This window comes from Schistocerca serialis, chromosome 8 (genome assembly GCF_023864345.2).
Source record: "Schistocerca serialis cubense isolate TAMUIC-IGC-003099 chromosome 8, iqSchSeri2.2, whole genome shotgun sequence".
Taxonomy (NCBI): Eukaryota; Metazoa; Arthropoda; class Insecta; order Orthoptera; family Acrididae; genus Schistocerca; species Schistocerca serialis.
Window position 1 is genome coordinate 204415293 of NC_064645.1, and position 17557 is coordinate 204432849.

Below are 17557 nucleotides of genomic sequence, written 5' to 3' on the forward strand. Positions count from 1 at the left end.
ACTCTTCTGTTCCTGTGAGTTCCATAATCGTGTCCAACTGCGCTAAATACAAAAACCTCCGTAACTAATTTTAGGAGGAGCGCTTTTAACTTTATAAACGACCCCTAGATGGTGGGCGCTATTGAGAAGTGACGTTATATTTTGTTTCGAACTTTTCTGGATGTTGGAAACAATGGAAGCTCAACAACTGATCCATTATTTTGTCTACAGGAAACGTTTAGAGAAAGAACTTCCCAAATAATGTAAAAATCACCTCGAGGATTCTGTTGAATTGTTTTTAACGAGTTTGGTAAAGAAGTAACACGGCGATAGTGTCTCCAGGCGCTTTGTTCTCATTTTGCTCATCATTCACCTTAACAAATAAATGTTAACAGGTGAGTCACAGGATCGGTTCGAGAAAATTTTTCCACACGATCGAGATTTCATTTTGCGCTCCCCTCCTTCTCCCCTCCCCTTACACATGAATTGGATTTCCTCCGGATCCTGTTTTATCTTTTAAAATGAATAATATACCGACGTTCCACTGTAACAGAAATATTTTATTAAACTTTTTCCGATAATAAATGTTAAAAGAAGAAACTATATCCGTATAAAGTAATTCCTGACAACTTTCACAGCTTTCAATGAAAGCAAAAGTAATTAGATCTATTGTGTTATTTTTGCGCCAATGAAAATGTGCTATCTTTTAAACTAAATGCATATATTGAAAATATATTTAAATTGTGTCATGATGCAGCTAAATAACGGTACGTTTTCAGATTATAACTTACAAATTATTTAACTTTTCATCGAAAAAAGGAAACAGCAGCACAGAAAAACTATCATCTAATTTTGTACTACGAAGAAAACTCACCAGTATGTAGTTAAATTTTTGAAAATTTATCATGAAAGTAGATGAAAATTTTTAAACATGGTCAAAGTTTTTATGTATGCAACTGAAAACAAAAAAAAAAGTTACAGGTGATACGAAAGAGAAATCATCTACTAGGAACATGTATATTTCTACAGTTGTTCAGCAAACAGACTATAAGTTCGTCCATCTGATAAACCTTATATTGAAATTTTTCTAGCTTTCAACTTTATAAACTCTTTCAAAGTAGAATCTGAATCTGTTTACTTCAAAGTATCGTTCAATGTCTAAGACTAACAGTCTATGCAATCCATCAACATCTATTCTCTCTTCATTTTCCTATTATAAGGATGTGAAAAGTTCCTCTAAGATAGCTGTCAATTGTGTAGGTGACAAGGCTTCTTCTCTCTTTGCCCCATCTTTGAATTTCCCAGTTTTATGATGAAGACCAATGGAAGCTGCAGTAGCAATGTATATATTTTGCAGTATATTGAGGTAGATTGAATCAGTGGCTTGTTTTGTAAGATATCTTAGTGCAGATTATATCGAAACTGATTCAAAAGCATTCTCCAATCCATAAATCACAGATTTCTTCCTCCAGTTCAAGGAGCTGGTGTTGACCAGTTGCAAAATCAACTGAACCGTTAAGAGAACTTATAACCTTCCCACAAAAATTTATGTAAATTTTTTTTTAATGTGAATTGGACATCTGGCTAAGTGTCACCTCCCCGTAAAAACATGAAAATGAAAAGAAGTGAATAGAACCAAGTGTAGTCTCCCCACAAATATTACAGAAAAATAATTGCCCAATGTAAACTCGACACAAAAATTGAGAAATGAAATTTAATCATTAAACCCACAATAGGGCAGCATCGCTGAAATTAGGCCCTGTGCAATAATTAATCTGATAAATTGAAGGGCAGCATCGCTGACCTTAGGCCTGTGCAATAATTAATCTGTTAATTTGATTCTGGGAGGAAAAGCATAGGAAACATTGTTTCAATTGCAAGGATTCTTTTCTTAAAAACGATTGCTTTGAATACAAAATTATTATTGGGCATTTTTTGAACAAATTAATTACAATTAACAGATGTTATTGGCTGAGCGCAATGCTGCTTCATTACCTTTGATAACAATATACCTCGTTCTGAATCGTGACCAGAGACCCATGTCAACGCCCGCCGACTCCTCACACATAACTCCGACTCGCAACTGAGTCCAACACGCAACAGCGTCCAACTCGGAACTGAACTACATGCTCTCGCGACTCGCTACATACAACAACTGAACTCTCGCGCGGTCAAGCGCAGACTAGCAACGATAAATAACTCTCTGGTCAGAGATTCTGTCATGCCTCGCCATCGCTGGTTGAAAGGTACGCGTTGTAAACTGTTGTCTTCATTTCTATATAGGCTGTCCTATATCCTGTCTTACAGTTTGGTTAAAATGTAATGCTTGCCATGGTAAGTGCTCAGGTGGCATTATTTGGTGAGGTCATACTATTTTTTGGTAGCACCTACTCTCTTCCGTCGTTGTATTTACGGTTGGTAGCTACCTTATGTCTTCACTCTGGACTCTGCCTCTTAATTATACTCAAAGAAGTGACCACAGGACCCTCAACTCAGTTGATTCAGTTCTTTGTTCCTCTCCTGTGCACACAGTTTTAATCTGCCAGGAAGTTTCTTATCAGAATTAGTTTTGTATATTGGGATACCTGTTCTGAGGTAATGAAATGATTTTACCTGTTCTGTTATTTTAATGTTTGCCCTTTCTATACTTTCCTTTCCATTCCCATTACTTTCCTTTTATTTGATAATATAACCATTTGATAAGTTTGAAAAACATTATTCAATTTAACCACATTTTCTCATGGAGCTCTTTCACTATCTACTAGGAGAAGTTGGTCGTCCACAAATAATACACTCCTGGAAATTGTAATAAGAACACCGTGAATTCATTTTCCCAGGAAGGGGAAACTTTATTGACACATTCCTGGGGTCAGATACATCACATGATCACACTGACAGAACCACAGGCACATAGACACAGGCAATAGAGCATGCACAATGTCGGCACTAGTACAGTGTATATCCACCTTTCGCAGCAATGCAGGCTGCTATTCTCCCATGGAGACGATCGTAGAGATGCTGGATGTAGTCCTGTGGAACGGCTTGCCATGCCATTTCCACCTGGCGCCTCAGTTGGACCAGCGTTCGTGCTGGACGTGCAGACCGCGTGAGACGACGCTTCATCCAGTCCCAAACATGCTCAATGGGGGACAGATCCGGAGATCTTGCTGGCCAGGGTAGTTGACTTACACCTTCTACAGCACGTTGGGTGGCACGGGATACATGCGGACGTGCATTGTCCTGTTGGAACAGCAAGTTCCCTTGCCGGTCTAGGAATGGTAGAACGATGGGTTCGATGACGGTTTGGATGTACCGTGCACTATTCAGTGTCCCCTCGACGATCACCAGTGGTGTACGGCCAGTGTAGGAGATCGCTCCCCACACCATGATGCCGGGTGTTGGCCCTGTGTGCCTCGGTCGTATGCAGTCCTGATTGTGGCGCTCACCTGCACGGCGCCAAACACGCATACGACCATCATTGGCACCAAGGCAGAAGCGACTCTCATCGCTGAAGACGACACGTCTCCATTCGTCCCTCCATTCACGCCTGTCGCGACACCACTGGAGGCGGGCTGCACGATGTTGGGGCGTGAGCGGAAGACGGCCTAACGATGTGCGGGACCGTAGCCCAGCTTCATGGAGACGGTTGCGAATGGTCCTCGCCGATACCCCAGGAGCAACAGTGTCCCTAATTTGCTGGGAAGTGGCGGTGCGGTTCCCTACGGCACTGCGTAGGATCCTACGGTCTTGGCGTGCATCCGTGCGACGCTGCGGTCCGGTCCCAGGTCGACGGGCACGTGCACCTTCCGCCGACCACTGGCGACAACATCGATGTACTGTGGAGACCTCACGCCCCACGTGTTGAGCAATTCGGCGGTACGTCCACCCGGCCTCCCGCATGCCCACTATACGCCCTCGCTCAAAGTCCGTCAACTGCACATACGGTTCACGTCCACGCTGTCGCGGCATGCTACCAGTGTTAAAGACTGCGATGGAGCTCCGTATGCCACGGCAAACTGGCTGACACTGACGGCGGCGGTGCACAAATGCTGCGCAGCTAGCGCCATTCGACGGTCAACACCGCGGTTCCTGGTGTGTCCACTGTGCCGTGCGTGTGATCATTGCTTGCACAGCCCTCTCGCAGTGTCCGGAGCAAGTATGGTGGGTCTGACACACCGGTGTCAATGTGTTCTTTTTTCCATTTCCAGGAGTGTATATTGTTGACAAATTCGTTCGTTCCCAAGTCGATCCTCTTGGGGATTTAGAATTTCAGTCTTATACATTTTTTTGATGTACTGGGTGGTGTATAGTACAACGATAGGAAACAATTATGAGAAAACGAAGAGGGTATCAAAATGACAGGACTGCATGGAGAGCTACAGGTGAAGGCCTGTTCTAAGGCAGGGCACTGATGATGATGAGCGTGTTAGGTAGATATTTTATAGGTGCCTGAGGGCAGTGTACAGAATAACATAACATCAGTATTTACTTCGTTTGCAGATTAATAATTAAAGCTAGGATGTTTTTAGGTTGGTTGGTACCTCAAAGTACATGTGGCAGGAGCTAGTCATTAATGCTTATTTTCCTCTGGACATCACATCGGATGTTGTAGTGTGGATGCTTGGAGACAAAAAGTTTAGTCTGTAGTGTTGTGTATAACCTTGTACACAACGGTAAGGAGAGGTGGGCTACAGAGTGGTGAGGTAACTATTGTTGTAGGAAATCTGGACAGATGCAGAAACGATTAGAGAACAAGTAATACAGCGAACAGGAGATTTACTTAGCTAGCATCTCTCCAAATATACGAAGACTCATTACAAATGATGCAACAACAAATAGAGTCCAACTATTGACGTCAACAAGGAAGAGTTTCTTGGTACTAAGCGCCAACTGTGGTGTTGGAGCCGTGACTAGATGGCTTCTGCACAGCGTCATATGGCAATGTGGCTCTGGACACAAGCGGGATGAGCGGCTGCCGCCGGCCACTCTATACTGTGGCAGCAGAGGGCGCTTGTGGTATGGAGACGCCGGAGCTGTGGCTCAGTGGGCACGCCTCATTGGGGCCGCCGGATCCCACAAGACCGCTCGCAGCGCTGGACGGAAACTTACAATTCCATTGGCAACTGTGACATGCCGGTAGGGCGGTGTCGATACATGATACCTCACTGATACATGATACCACATACTCATATACTGACAAGTGCAGCCCACTTAGTGGTGCAGTTACGACCATGTAGAAAACATCAGGTAGTAAATTACATGAAATGTTTGTGGGAAGACTGTTAGACACAGAGAATAAACAACTAAAACACTGAAGTGCGTACATACACTCCTGGAAATGGAAAAAAGAACACATTGACACCGGTGTGTCAGACCCACCATACTTGCTCCGGACACTGCGAGAGGGCTGTACAAGCAATGATCACACGCACGGCACAGCGGACACACCAGGAACCGCGGTGATGGCCGTCGAATGGCGCTAGCTGCGCAGCATTTGTGCACCGCCGCCGTCAGTGTCAGCCAGTTTGTCGTGGCATACGGAGCTCCATCGCAGTCTTTAACACTGGTAGCATGCCGCGACAGCGTGGACGTGAACCGTATGTGCAGTTGACGGACTTTGAGCGAGGGCGTATAGTGGGCATGCGGGAGGCCGGGTGGACGTACCGCCGAATTGCTCAACACGTGGGGCGTGAGGTCTCCACAGTACATCGATGTTGTCGCCAGTGGTCGGCGGAAGGTGCACGTGCCCGTCGACCTGGGACCGGACCGCAGCGACGCACGGATGCACGCCAAGACCGTAGGATCCTACGCAGTGCCGTAGGGGACCGCACCGCCACTTCCCAGCAAATTAGGGACACTGTTGCTCCTGGGGTATCGGCGAGGACCATTCGCAACCGTCTCCATGAAGCTGGGCTACGGTCCCGCACACCGTTAGGCCGTCTTCCGCTCACGCCCCAACATCGTGCAGCCCGCCTCCAGTGGTGTCGCGACAGGCGTGAATGGAGGGACGAATGGAGACGTGTCGTCTTCAGCGATGAGAGTCGCTTCTGCCTTGGTGCCAATGATGGTCATATGCGTGTTTGGCGCCGTGCAGGTGAGCGCCACAATCAGGACTGCATACGACCGAGGCACACAGGGCCAACACCCGGCATCATGGTGTGGGGAGCGAACTCCTACACTGGCCGTACACCACTGGTGATCGTCGAGGGGACACTGAATAGTGCACGGTACATCCAAACCGTCATCGAACCCATCGTTCTACCATTCCTAGACCGGCAAGGGAACTTGCTGTTCCAACAGGACAATGCACGTCCGCATGTATCCCGTGCCACCCAACGTGCTCTAGAAGGTGTAAGTCAACTACCCTGGCCAGCAAGATCTCCGGATCTGTCCCCCATTGAGCATGTTTGGGACTGAATGAAGCGTCGTCTCACGCGATCTGCACGTCCAGCACGAACGCTGGTCCAACTGAGGCGCCAGGTGGAAATGGCATGGCAAGCCGTTCCACAGGACTACATCCAGCATCTCTACGATCGTCTCCATGGGAGAATAGCAGCCTGCATTGCTGCGAAAGGTGGATATACACTGTACTAGTGCCGACATTGTGCATTCTCTGTTGCCTGTGTCTATGTGCCTGTGGTTCTGTCAGTGTGATCATGTGATGTATCTGACCCCAGGAATGTGTCAATAAAGTTTCCCCTTCCTGGGACAATGAATTCACTGTGTTCTTATTTCAATTTCCAGGAGTGTATTAAGGTACCAATGATGATAATATCTGCAGTTGTACTCCTAACACCATGTATGAATCAAAAAGGAGAGACCCTTGTTTTAATCCGTGGTTCACAGTCAATAACTCTCCGTTTATATTTATTTTAGTCTTATTGTTAACTTTCCAACCAGGGAGGCTTGCCAATGGCATTGTAATTATGTCAGAGACAGAAAAGGACTTGGAAGATCGGTTTCACGGAATGTATAGTGTCATGAAATTAGGTTATAAGCAATAGTCGCACAAGGATAAGGGAATGTAGACGAATTAAATTAGCCAATGCTGCTGGAGTTAGATTATCAATGAAACAATAAAAACAGTAGATGAGTTATGGAATTTGGACAGCAAAATAACTGATGTTGGTTGAAGTAGAAAGGACTGGCAATAGCAAGAAAAGAATTTTTTAAAAGGAGAAATTCCTTTTCATTTAATATAAATTTAAATCACAAGCTGCGACATGGTCGCGAGTGAAAAAGTGACCCAAATACAGAATAAATTTCCTTTACTCACGCCTATGGTCACAAATTTTTTGTCATTAGACAAAAAAAAAAAAAAATTGTGGCCATAGACGTGAAGTAAAGTAAATTTATAAATTTAAATGTTGCACAGTCATTATCTGAAAGTATTTGGAGCGTAGCATTGTAAGGATATTGTAACGTTCCCTGGCAACACATACGCTATTAATAAACTAAAATTTAATTTTACTATATACGCCACTATGAAACAATTTGTATATACTGTAATTATTTAACAAAAAATATTATTTAATTTTGTGTAAAGGACATTCGTTATTATTGTAATATTTTCTGTAGTAATATTCTCGATGTATTTATGATTGTAATATTTCTATACTCATGATGTAATTACGAAATGTGTCAATATCTGCGATAGCAAAAATGTAAAATACAGCCGCACATTGCAAAGAGACATTAACGGTTGATAGTGGTATAAATAGGAATACATAGTGTGTATTCTTTGTCGTCTTCCTCGAGAGCTGAGAGAGAGAGGAACCCGTGACGTAGCATTTTGTGAATGAGTAGACTTCATCTGTCTGTATCTAGAGTTAGCCGCCATTAGAGGAGACATTACAAACTAATGTAAGTTGAATTATTGTTGTGGTCTAAATACATTATAATTTATCAAAAGTGTGTATTACTAATGTAAATTAGTTTGCCCATGTCATCTATAATATTTCTTTAAAGAATTTTCAGCATTTTTAGCAATTATCGCTGGTGTTGCTGGGCTGTGCCGCGACCGAACGATTGTTCCGCTAAGAAAAATTAACCAAACCCGTAAATCGGGAGCAGATAAAAATTAGCAGTGAATAAGAAAATGTTTTTCTTTTACAGCGATCCTGAGACTGACGGAATTTATTACTAGTTTCACATTTGTGTATTCATAGGCGGATAGTTAACGTTGAAATTTAACAATTCGTTGGTTCTTTCAAATAACTTAAATGTATAGTGAAGTGTGTTTTATCAATGATAATTAAACGTTCAGGTCGGCTTGGCAATATTTAACCATTTTCTGCTAATAGAGACAGTCTTGTGTTCCATAGCTAACGCCGGGAAAGAATTCAGTAAAGATTAAAAAAAAAAAAAAAAAACCACTGCATTTAGAAAATGTGTGCCAAGGCCGAATTATGTAAAGGATTCAATTCTCAACTAAATATTCTTAATCAGTTAATATGAATATATCAGCATGAGAGGGTTGACTAAGTTCACGTAATTTTAAATGTACTTAATTCTGTCTAAATGAATTTTTATTACCACACGTAAATAAGGGGTTCTACAACAAAGTTCGTACGTACAGAAAGAAAGAAAGGCAAATTAACTAAAAACAAATTTAAAAAAAGGTAACTGTTTATTTTTTTTTATTTAATTTCATTAAAATATGAAAAGTGTATGATAAACAGTTCAGGAAGGAAGAGAATAGAAGCTTTTGAAGCATGGTGCAGCAGAAGAATGCCGAAGATTAGATGGGGAAGATTAGATGGGTAGACTGGGAAGCTAATGTGGAGGTTTTGCATCGAATGGAGGATAAATGAAATTTGACTAGAAGAGTGGATCCGTTGACAGGACACATAAAGGAATTTTACAATAAACGAAAATGGATGTACGTTACATTAGTTATACGGCGGTTAAGGGGCTTGCAAGAGATAGAGTAGCATGGAGAGCTGCGTCAAACCAGTCTTCGGACTGAAGAGTACAACAGTACTTATATTTCCGATTCATTTCTTGAACTACAGAAACATTTAAAATCTTGGAATGATTGTACAGTCTCCTTTCTGATGTATATCACTGTGGTGCTTGAAGAAATGCGGTGTCTATCTAATACACAATTCTATTTTTTCTCATGTTTTAATGTTAACAGCTGTTTCTTATACGAAAGATTCACGGAATATACTCACATCCTCTCGTAGACAATCCCGAAATGAAATTTTTAGCCCTCCACTATTAAAACCTCGAAAAATTTACGTTTGCTGTTGGTGCCAATTCGCGGTTCCCACCTGTGTGGTATTGTCAGTACATGGTGTAAAACAGGCCACTTTATACTTATTTATATATGTGACATAATTGTAATGAACTAGTGCATAAACTATAAATAATAGAACTTTGAATAAAATATGGAGCAGTAAAATTTAGGATGGTTTAGTAACAGTGTAACATGGTCTCCCCTTAAGTGTTCTAGGATTGATTTACCACAAGCTGTCATACTCCTTTAATTGTTTACTCGAAATTCTCATGTTACGCATAAATTTCTTTCGTTTTCTACGGGTCTGTAATATCATTTGATCTAATTTTGGTACATAGCTACCAGATTAGTCTAAATTGTTGTAATCTTCATTTTATAAGACGCCGAAGGTGTTAGGTAATCTGCTTTAGTGTACCTACCTTTGCTTAAACCTCTCTAATCTAAATTTCTCTCCTGATTTCTTTCATTCTGCCTATTATCTACGTTTTACTGTATGCTTTACGAGGCTACAATCTCCTGTAATTCGAAACTGATACTGAACTATGAAATACTAAACGATTTACTTACGATTTGATAAAAATAGCTTGAATTTTGCTCCATTTATTTCTTATCGAGACCGTTTTCTATTTGTGTTCTTTTAGAAGATTTAGGTAAGGATTAGTATGCTGTTTTTTCGGCTAATTCTACTCAAGTACTTTTGTTAACAGATCCGAATTTCTCACTGATGAATTCTTTTTCAGTTTTTGTATTGCTTTTTGCATTAATGTCCACCATTGTCATCTTGCAGGCCGGCCGAAGTGGCCGTGCGGTTCTAGGCGCTACAGTCTGGAACCGAGCGACCGCTACGGTCGCAAGTTCGAATCCTGCCTCGGGCATGGATGTGTGTGATGTCCTTAGGTTAGTTAGGTTTAATTAGTTCTAAGTTCTAGGCGACTGATGACCTCAGAAGTTAAGTCGCATAGTGCTCAGAGCCATTTGAACCATTTGTCATCTTGTAGTGATATCTGTCGATTATCAGTTTCTGGAAACCTTTCGTACAGCTCTGAACGTTGTCTGAACGGGATCACGTTGGGGTATGCTTGAGTGATTTCTATCAAATATGTTTAATTTATTTTTAAAACACGTTTTAGTGTTCGTTTTTTGAGATCCTTTTAATGTATTTCATATTGTTAAACTTATTGTGTTGGGTACATCTTACGCCCTAAACTGTCTCACTGTTTTTTATTCTGTAGTAAGACATACAATGACGGAGAAAAATCGCAACGCCAAGAAATAATAAATGTAGAGTAATGAAATTTCGTGGATACATTTGTCTCTGTACCATACGTAAGTGTTTAACATTGCAAGATCACAGGTTAATATATGCATGAGATATGACATTGCAAACGTGAAATGCTGGTACATTAATACCTGATGTAACTGCCAGAATGTTGAATGCAAGCATGCAAACATGAATGCATTATGTTGTACAGGTGCCGAACGTCAATTCGGGGGATCCATGCCTGTTCCACTTGGTCGGTCAGTACAGGGGTGGTTAATGTTGTTTCTATATGAGGCTGGAGTTGTTGACTGATGATATCCCATATGTGCTCGACTGGAGATAGATCTGGCGATCGAGCAGCCCAAGGCAACACTTCGACACTCTGTACAGCATGTTGGGCTATAACAGCGGTTTGTGGGGGAGCGTTGTCTTGTTAAAATAGCCCCTGGAATGCTGCTCATGAATGGCAGCGCCGGCTGCTGTGGCCGAATGTTTCTAGGCGCTTCAGTCCGGAACCGCGCAGGTTCGAATCCTGCCTCGGGCATGGATGTGTGTGATGTCCTTAGGTTAGGTTTAAGTAGTTCTAAGTCTAGGGGACTGACGACCTCAGATGTTAAGTCCCATAGTGCTTAGAGCCATTTGAACCACTTGAATGGCAGCACAGCAGGTCGAATCACCAGTTTCAGGTACAAATTTGCGTTCGAGGTGCGTGGCATAACCGCGAGAGTGCTCCTGCTCTCATATGTAAGCGCACCCCAGGCCTTAACTCCATGTGTAGGTCCAATGTGTGTAGAGTGTAGACAGGTTGGTTGCAGGCCCTCAACTGGTCTTCTTCTAACTAACTCATAGCCATCATCGGCACCAACGCAGAACCAGATTTCATCAGAAAACACGACAGACCTCTACCCTGTCGTCCAGTGAGCTCTCGCTTGACACCACCGCAGTCGCCGATGGCGGTGGTTTGGGGTCAGTGGAATGCACGGTGCAGGTCGTTTGGTTCGGAGCTGCCCTTGAAGTAACCGATTTGTAACAGTTCATTGGTCCGCTGCTCGTGGTCTTGTGGTAGCGTTCTCGCTTCCCGCGCACGGGATCCCGGGTTCGATTCCCGGCGGGGGTCAGGGATTTTCTCTGTCTCGAGATGACTGGGTGTTGTGTGTCATCATAATTTCGTCATCATTGACTCGCGAGGCACGGAAGTGGCGTCAACTAAAAAGGACTTGCAATACGGCGGCCGAAGTCCCCCGCATGCGGCCTCCCGGCCAACAATGCCATTGTGTCACTGTGGTGCCAACTGCTGTTCAAATTGTTGCTGTAGATACAGTACGATGCGCCAGAGCCATACGCTGAACACGATGGTCTTCCCTGTCGGTAGCGCAACGTGGCCGTCCTGAGCCATGTCGTCTTGCGACCGTGCATTCTCGTGAGAAGTCTTCCGAAGTAAGAGTGATTTCAGGTGTGCCGCAGGGGAGTGTCGTAGGAACGTTGATATTCACAATATACATAAATGACCTTGTTGATGTCATCGGAAGTTCACTGAGGCTTTTTGCGGATGATGCTGTGGAATATCGAGGGGTTTTAACAATGGAAAATTGTACTGAAATGCAGGAGGATCTGCAGCGAATTGACGCATGGTGCGGGGAATGGCAATTGAATCTCAATGTAGACAAGTTTAATGTGCTGCGAATACATAGAAAGAAAGATCCCACATCACTTAGCTACAATATAGCAGGTCAGCAACCGGAAGCAGTTAATCCCATAAATTATCTGGGAGTACGCATTAGGAGTGATTTAAAATGGAATGATCATATAAAGTTGATCGTCGGTAAAGCAGATGCCAGACTGAGATTCATTGGAAGAATCCTAAGGAAATGCAATCCGAAAACAAAGGAAGTAGGTTACAGTACGTTTGAATACTGCTCAGCAGTGTGGGATCCGTACCAGATAGGGTTGATAGAAGAGATAGAGAAGATCCAACGGAGAGCAGCGCGCTTCGTTACAGGATCATTTAGTAATAGCGAAAGCGTTATGGAGATGATAGATAAACTCCAGTGGAAGACTCTGCAGTAGAGACGCTCAGTAGCTCGGTACGGGGTTTTGTTGAAGTTTCGAGAACATACCTTCACCGAGGAGTCAAGCAGTATATTGTTCCCTCCTACGTGTATCTCGCGAAGAGACCATGAGGATAAAGTCAGAGAGATTAGAGCCCACACAGAGGCATACCGACAATCCTTCTTTCCACGAACAATACGAGACTGGAATAGAAGGGAGAACCGATAGAGGTAGTCAAGGTACCTTGCGCCACACACCGTCAGGTGGCTTGCGGAGTATGGATGTAGATGTAGATGTAGACCATCGCTACCAGCAATCATGTACATTAGCGGCTACATTCGTGCTAAGTCGTTCTGCAATATCGAAGAAGAAACATACAGCTTCTCCTAGCCCTATTACACGACCTCGTTAAACTCAGTGATCTGTTGATAATGTCGTCAGTCTTGGTTAATGTCTATTCACCACGTCCAACCTCAAAGCTAACTAAGACTCACGACCGTTGTGGGTCATATTTAAAGTAAACCTGATTTGCATCATCATAGTGGCGCTACTAGCGCCACTGTTTAGTGAGTGGCGCTAAATCTGAATAGATATCATCTTTCAGATGAAGAAGCACTCCTACCAATTTTCGTTTAAGAAGTGCAAATCCTTCTTGGTGCGGCGACTTTTTCCGTCAGTGTATATTCTGATTTTAATCCATTTTGCCTTCTTTTTCTTCTTTTCTTCGTCGCACTTTTATTACTCTTTTGTTGTTTCGTATTGTTAGTTCCTGAATATTTGTTTGAGTTACCTATTTCGTTTTCCGTGTAGATCACACCTGCTTGCTGGAGCGACAACTGTCTACATAGTCAAGGAAGGCAAGTGTACTGCGCTCTCCTGTCAGGCATGAGTCTGAAGTAACATAAAATGTGAGATGTCAAATTTTTCTTTAAATAACATCAGACGGCTGCCAAAATGGTTGGGAGCATATGGCGGTCAGTGCAAAATACAAAAGCATAAACGAGATTGAACGACGCATTACGTCAATTAACTAAAACACAGCTGCGTATGCAATATGCTTTTCGTTATACGAAGCGCCAATGAAACTGATACAGGTATGCGTATTCAAATACATAGATATGTAAATTGGCAGAATACGGCGCTGGGGTCGGCAACTCCCATGTAAGACAACAAGTGTCTGGCGCAGTTGGTAGATTGGTTACTACTACTACTACAATGGCGGGTCATCAAGGCTTAAGTAAGTTTGAACGTGGTGTTATAGTCGGCGCAAGAGCGGCGGGACACAGCATCTCCGAGCTAGCGATGAAGTGGGGATTTTGCTGTACGACCATTTCACGAGTGTACCGTGAATATCACGAATCGGGTAAAACATGATATCTTCGACATCGATGGGGCCGGAAAAAGATCCTGGAAGAACAGGACCAACGACGACTGAAGAGAATCGTTCAACGTGATAGACGTGCAACCCTTCCACAGATTGCTGCAGATTTCAGTGCTTGGTCATCAAGTGTCACGTTGCGAACTATTCAACGAAACATCATCGACATGGGTTTTCGGTGCCAAAGGCCCACTCGTGGATTCTTGATAACTGCACGACACAAAGCTTTAAGCCTCGCAGCCGGCCGGCGTGGCCGAGCGGTTAAAGGCGCTACAGTCTGGAACCGCACGACCGCTACGGTCGCAGGTTCGAATCCTGCCTCGGGCATGGATGTGTGTGATGTCCTTAGGTTAGTTAGGTTTAAGTAGTTCTAAGTTCTAGGAGACTTATGACCACAGCAGTTGAGTCCCATAGTGCTCAGAGCCATTTGAACCATTTTTAAGCCTCGCCTGGACTCGTCAACAACGACATTGGACTGTTGGAAACATGTTGCCTGGCCGGACGAGTATCGTTTCAAATTGTATCGAGTGGATGGAAGTGTACAGGTATGGAGACAACCTCATGGACCCTGCACGTCATCGGGGGACTGTTCAAGCGGGCGGAGGCTCTCTAATGGTGTGGGGCGTGTGCAGTAGTAGTGGTATGGCACGCCTGATACATCTAGATACGACTCTGACAGGTGACACGTACGTAAGCATCGTGTCTGGTCGCCTGCATCCATTCATGACCATTGTGCATTCCGCCGGACTTGGGGAATTCCGCCGGCCGGAGTGGCCGAGCGGTTAAAGGCGCTACAGTCTGGAACCGCACGACCGCTACGGTCGCAGGTTCGAATCCTGCCTCGGGCATGGATGTGTGTGATGTCCTTAGGTTAGTTAGGTTTAAGTAGTTCTAAGTTCTAGGGGACTTATGACCACAGCAGTTGAGTCCCATAGTGCTCAGAGCCATTTGAACCATTTGAACCATTTGGGAAATTCCAGGGCAATGCTACACCCCCCACATCCAGAATTGCTAGAGAGGGGCTCCAGGAACAAAGTTTAAACACTTTCGCTGACCACCAAACTCCTCAGACATGAACATTGCTGAGGATATCTGGGATGCCTTGCAACGTGCTGTTAGTAGAGATCTCCACATCGTCGTACTCTTACGGATTTATGTTCAGCCCTGCAGGATTCGTGGTGTCAGTTCCCTCCAGCACTACTTCCGACATTAGTCGAGTCCATGTCATGTCGTACTGCGGCACTTCTGCTTACTCGCGGGGGCACTACACGATATTAGGCAGGTGTACCAGTTTCTTTGGCTCTTCAGTTTAAGTAGCTGGTAGATGAATTAAATGAGTGACAAATATACTGACACATTATTTCTTAATTATACATTCCGCAAATCTTTTATGGGCTTCTAATCTAAGTTGCACATTACTAACCTATTTCTCTAATAACCGGAATCACATGCTGTAGACTAGTCGGCGTCAGTACAATTATTACAATGTTTCATCAAGTAACAACAAGAAACGAAGTACCCGTAGATAAGTCAACTGAATAAACAAGAGATGTTTACTAAGACGTTAGTGCTTCTAGGCCTCTACAAGGTTAGTGATTACGAAATATCTGCTTCAGAATGTACAGGCTACTGTTACGTGAGATGTGGGAGGTGTTACGTTAGTTCGTTTCCTTAATGTATGTGCCATGTAGGACATCTACTGCCGCATTAAAGTGTAAGTCTGTTAGGGAAGAGCATGTTGCATTTCATTCTATGGTCTGCGACATACATTGTGTGCGTGTGATTATCCTCGTCTTGCAGTACTGAATTTAACGACCGACTGTTGGCATATTTGCTTACGGAGGGAAGTGACGTCGGAGCTATTGCGTCACAGCATGACGTCACACTTGTGACGTCAGTCGCTGCGTTCGATTATCGCTGCTCGCCTACGTACAGATGAGCCACCGCTGGCTACTACGAACGCCATCCATTATTCATTTTAGGATACCATTCAACACTTATATATATACCACGAATATGTTCCGCATTTGTCTGCAATTAATTACCATCTCTAGCGGTACAACACAAAAAAACTCCCGATTAGCCTGGTTAATGCGGGCCCGAAAGACTACAAAAGTAACCGAAAATAGCGGATAATTCAAAATACACTTTTTTTAAATTGGAAACTGCTATTTACTGTATTTATAAAACATGCTGCCTGTCACAGTTGAAAGTTCACTGCCTTAAATAACCTTTACTCGCCGAAACTTGACACTTTATTTACAAAATTTCACTTAATAGCTCTGTATCTCGTATCACTTGTTTTTAGTTCACTTTCAGCAGTTAGTGGTCTAATATTTACTGTTTCTCTTTTCGTTTCATTTTTTCCCAGACGACGGTTCTCCTTTCCCGGTCGGTATACTCAAACGAATTTTGCCTTGAATTCTTTAATAGAGCTTTAATAGCGGATTTGTACATTTCAGTGGTTCAGTGTGTGTCATAACGGGTTCCTATATGACGTCTTCTTCATTCTTTTTCTCTACGCATTAACACACTAGATCGTTTATAATGCGGCAGTCCAAATTATCTCGGTGAAGATAGGTGCCCGCGTCGTCTACTGGCGCTAAAACACGACTCATATTTATAATACTGTCTTCTGAAAGAAAATTTTCGCTCCGATTGTAACAGAACACTTCATGATTCGTCTGCTATTTTTCAAAAATCTCTGAATTATGTACAGATAGTCCAAAAAAACGATAATCAGAAGCTTGATGTACTCACATGTTATACAAAGTAATGGACACTTCATTTCATGTGACATGGGAGCAAGGAGCCGTTCAAGACTAGTTATCTTTTGCCATTTTCTATTATTTTCTTTGGATGTGGGTGTAAACGAGTTTGACCTATTCATGAAAATCATGAGCAATATTTCTGTTTGATTGGAAAATACCTAATCTCTAGAAGCCTATCTACAGCTAAAACGAAGAAATTCAGCTCACCATGCTGTGTACGACATATTGGTGTGCCAATTATCATCGTTTCGGCGAAGGCAAATACAGAAGTGGTCCGGAAACTGCGCACTAAATACCAGTCTTAACACCATTTAAGGGTTGTTCAGTGTATAGATGAAGATTTTATGCTCCATAATTGCGCTGGTTCTTTATGTTGTAAGTAGGCTGTTTCGGTTTTTATGTTGGTAACGCCACGTAGCGCTCTGTATGAAAATCACTGACTGTGCTGTGTGCAGTCTGTGGCTGGTTGGCATTGTTGAAATATTCGCAATGGTAGTGTTGGGCTGTTGGATTTGAACAGCGCGTAGCGTTGCGCAGTTGGAGGTGAGCCGCCAGCAGTGCTGGGTGTGGGGAGAGAGATGCCAAAGTTTTGAGAGGGGACGATCTGGACGGATGTCCGTCAAAAAAAGGAAATTTGAAAGACTGTATGTCATGAACTGATTATATATATATATATAATGACTTTTGAACTTTATTAAGGTAAATACATTGTTTGTTCTCTATCAAAATCTTTCATTTGCTAACTATGCCTATCAGTAGTTAGTGCTATCAGTAGTTAGTGCCTTCAGTAGTTAGAATCTTTTATTTAGCTGGCAGTATTGGCGATTGCTGTATTGCAGTACTTCGAGTAACGAAGATTTTTGTGAGGTAAGTGATTC